This window comes from Pteropus vampyrus, unplaced genomic scaffold (genome assembly GCF_000151845.1).
Source record: "Pteropus vampyrus isolate Shadow unplaced genomic scaffold, Pvam_2.0 Scaffold1000003397, whole genome shotgun sequence".
In the NCBI taxonomy this organism is placed as follows: Eukaryota; Metazoa; Chordata; class Mammalia; order Chiroptera; family Pteropodidae; genus Pteropus; species Pteropus vampyrus.
Genome location: NW_011917799.1, coordinates 1 through 4,105, shown reverse-complemented (window position 1 = coordinate 4,105; position 4,105 = coordinate 1). Strand labels below are relative to the sequence as shown.

Genomic DNA, 4,105 nt, shown 5'->3' with positions numbered 1-4,105 from the left:
GTCCTGGAGGACTTCTTTTATCGTATTTAATCATTGAAGAAAGTTTAAAATATGTGTGTACATGCAGGAAGAAGGGGGTGAGGGAGGAGTGGGCAGGGGCGGAGTCCCGCCCAGCGGTTCTTTGTGTGAAAATTTGTACCCAACAAAGTGACTATTGAAAGCGGAGTCTTGTTGGGAGCCAAAGTTAAAATAACAGACCATTACTAGTCATAAGACTCCTGCTGAGACCAGGAACAAGGGGCCCCTGTGGTTAGACAAGGCCTCGTGTTGAGTAAACACCTGCATTATCCTGTTGCCAGTTCCTGTTATCGGAACACTGCAAGAAGTCAGAAGGTGTTGGAGGTCACGGGTGTTTCACAGTGCTGTGTAATCTAACCGCAGGGCTGTCAGGCGCCCGCCACTTCCTTTATCCTAGTTCCCTATCCTCACCCCCATCGCATGTGATTAGCCAACTGAAAGCACCCCACCCGCTGGAGCCAATCAGTATGTAACAGATACCCTCTTGCTCCAACAACCCTGCCCCTTTCTGTATGTATAAATATTGCAGCTCGAAAATAAAATTTTGAGGCTTGCTCAGAACACTGTCTTGCCTCCATTCTTTTCTCCCGCCCATGTTTTCTTCAAGGTACGGTCCTCCTCGGGTTCTACGCAATAACTAGGTCCTGCAGGTCGGGACAAGTGGCGCCCAACGTGGGGCTTGAGGCACGGACCTTCACCGGACGGCGCAACACGTAAAAGGCGTACGCAACTAGGAGTGCCTTCCCGGCGGCTGCGACCCCCAGACGTCGGAACGGCGGGTAAGTCATTGCTGTCCCATTTTTAACATGGGCCAATCTATCTCCAGAGAGGAGTCTTTTGTCAAGGCAATCAAACGGTCTCTAAGGGAGAGAGGAGTAAGGGTTAAGAAAAAGGATTTGGTTAGCTTTTTCTGTTTTGTTGATGAAAAATGTCCGTGGTTCATTCTTAGCGGCCCAGATATTCATCCCTTGAGTTGACAAAAAGTAGGAAAAGATTTAAATAGATTACTGGAAAAAGAGGGACCAAATGCTGTCCCCGTTAGTTGTTTCAGTTATTGGGGACTCATTCGAGACATCATTGAAGGGGCCGAAACTGATAGTAATAAGAGACAGCTGCTATCGGTAGCCACTGAAACGCTCAAACAGCTCTCTCGCCCCCCATCCGTTAAAGGTGGAACTACCTCTTCCCCCTGTCCTTCTGTAGTCGTGGACGTAGAGCCCTCGCCTCCGTTCGGAGACTCTCTTCCCCAAATATACCCCATAATACCAAAACCCGGCCCTGAACCCCTTGATCCCGGAGATGCAACTGTTCTGGAGGACGAGGCCGCCAAATATCATGAGCCTGTTTGGCCTTCATCTCATACCTTTTTTGCTGCAGGGAAGCCTGCCACGCGTCCCCCTCCTTACAACCCCCTCCATATCCCTCAGGCGGTTCTTGACCCCTTTTTGGAGACAAAGAAACAACTGCAACAACAAATTCAAAGCCTCAAAAGCGTCTTTACTTTACAGAGTGAATTGGCTAATTTACAATTAGAAGTCTCCGCTCTACAAAATTCTATTTTTTCGGGGCCTCAATCTAAGCCCCCTAAGGGACCCCGGGCCAAACCCTTTGTTTCCCCCATCATGACTCGATCCGGTACCAGACCCTCACAGGACCCGGATACAACTCAGGAGGCGTCTACTGACACCCAAGAGGCCCCTAGAGCCAGCACACCTGATGACCCAGCTTATGACGATGTGGCACAATCTGAGGAAGAAGGGAAAGACCCACATAACGATTCTGAAAATGAGGGAGACTATCAGAACCTTTTGCCTACTGTAAAACGGATAAAATTTAAAACTGTCAAAGATTTACACAGTGCTATAAAGAGCTATGGCCTCACAGCTCCCTTTACCTTGTCCATACTTGAAAGTTTGCCTGGCGATGGCTTTCTGTTGCCGGGAGAATGGACAAGAGTGGCCCAATCTGTGCTGAGTGGGGGAGAGTTTTTAACTTGGAAAGCAGAATTTCTTGACGGGGGGAAACTCAGGCAATGCGCAACCAGAAAAATCCCCGGTCTCCCATGGCCACCTGGACTGCTGATAAGATATGTGGGAGGGGAGACTTTGCCTCTGAGCATAAACAACGCAGTTTGTCCGCTGGGATCCTTAGTCAAACAGCGGCCGCTGCTATCGGGGCCTGGAGAGCCATTCCTCCAAAAGGTTCGGTCACCACGCCCTTGAGCAAAATAGTTCAGGGGCCCCATGAACCTTTCTCCCAGTTCGTTGCACGTTTACAGGAAACTGCGGAGTGCGTCCTAGGGCCAGAAGCCGGGGAAGGGAAACTTGTAAAACAGCTTGCTTATGAAAATGCTAATGCTGCCTGTAAAGCGGCTTTAAAGGGGCACCTCCGAAATCTCGATATTCATGGGATGATTCGCTTGTGCAATGATGTCGATTCCACCGCCCATCAAATAAAGTTGGCCATCGGGGCTGTAATGCAACATGCTAATAGTAACACTCCTGTTCCCCAAAATACCCCCGTTGCCGCTCGGTGTTGCTTCCGCTGCGGACAACCTGGACATGTTGCCTGGCAATGCTCGCTTCCCCGTACTGGGCAGATCTTAGCTCCCCCTACAGTTCCTGTTAATTTCAGAATGATGTTCCTTCTGCTCATGTTTCTGCTGCCCTCCTGCATCGCTCATAGGATATTCAACTTTACTTGGACTGTCGTCAATGAAGCGGGTGACATTGCTTATACTACCTCAACCTTGGCAGGTACAACCCCATGGCCTACACTCACTCCAGACTTATGCAGCCTAGCTGCCGGAGCATCACCAGCCTGGGGACTTCCAGATGTTTTTCTCCCCTTGCCTGACAGGCCACCCAATAACCCCTCTGTAGCAGCCCGCTGGAATGGGGACTGTGGTTCACAATCCGGGAGACGCTTCTTTAAGGGGCCCTTAGGGAAAAACGAACCTACAGACCCTGATCTTTATGTTTGCCCAGGCGGGCACAGAAGCCGGACCCTTAATCACCAATGTGGATTTAGAGATTCTTTCTATTGTGCTTCTTGGGGATGTGAAACCACTGGCGACGCCTACTGGCACCCTGTCTCCACATGGGATTATATTATAGTTAAAAAGGGCTGGCATAATTCCCAGCCTAATGTGACCGCTACCCCCGAATGCAAAAATACTCATAGAACCCAAGGGTGGTGTACTCCCTTCTTATTTCCTTTACCGATGAAGGAAAAAGAGCACTCCTTGTGGGATGGACAAGGGGACATGAATGGGGCCTGAGACTTGATGCAATTGGAATGGATCCAGGGTTCACATTCAAGGTGAAATTAATTCGCTCCACACCTAATACTGAACCAAAAATTGTTTTAGGCCCAAATAGAGCCCTGTCTCGGCCGCAAAGCCCCCAAACACCCCTCCGGGAGAATACTCCTCTCCCTCCCCAGAGCACTGCCTATCAAGCCCGTTTGCCCCCCGTTAGGCCTTCCACAGGTGAGGCCCTAAAGGCCCTAGCTAATGCCACTGCACAGTCCCTTAACACCTCGACCTATGAGGATTGCTGGATGTGTTTTTCCCCTGTTCCCCCTTTTTATGAAGGCATTGCAACTGTCTCGCCAGACATGACCTATACCAATGATTCACGGCAGACACGCTGGGTGGACTCTCCTTTTTCTGAGTCCTCTCCCGGGCTCACATTGGCCCAGTTGTCAGGAATTGGCCTCTGCATTCATAGTACCTCATTGCTTCTTCCCCCTGAATTGTTGCCTATTTGCAATACCTCCCATACGCCTCTAACACAACACCATTTCCTTGTTGCTCCCCAAGGAATGTATTTTGCTTGCTCTTTTGGAATAACCCCGTCTATTGTCCCCCAGTTATTGGTAGAAAATCATGAATATTGTGTCCTAATTGTGCTAATACCTAAGGTCTCAATACATCCTCCTGAAGATTTGATTCCCTTTTATCATAGCGCCCCGCGTGTCAAAAGGGAACCTGTAACTGCCATCACTCTGGCAGTCCTCTTGGGGTTGGGGGCCACCGGAGCCGGGACCGGCATTGCCTCTATAATCACAACAAATCAACAATTCC

General features: G+C 49.7%; 1 long non-coding RNA gene across 1 annotated transcript; it reads left to right on the top strand.

Annotated features, from left to right (window-relative positions):
- The first annotated feature begins 579 nt into the window (after positions 1 to 579).
- On the top strand, positions 580 to 3,647 carry LOC111735567. Its single transcript, XR_002778853.1, has 2 exons — positions 580 to 797; positions 2,653 to 3,647. It is a non-coding gene; the product is annotated as an uncharacterized LOC111735567 (long non-coding RNA).
- Positions 3,648 to 4,105: the final 458 nt, after the last annotated feature.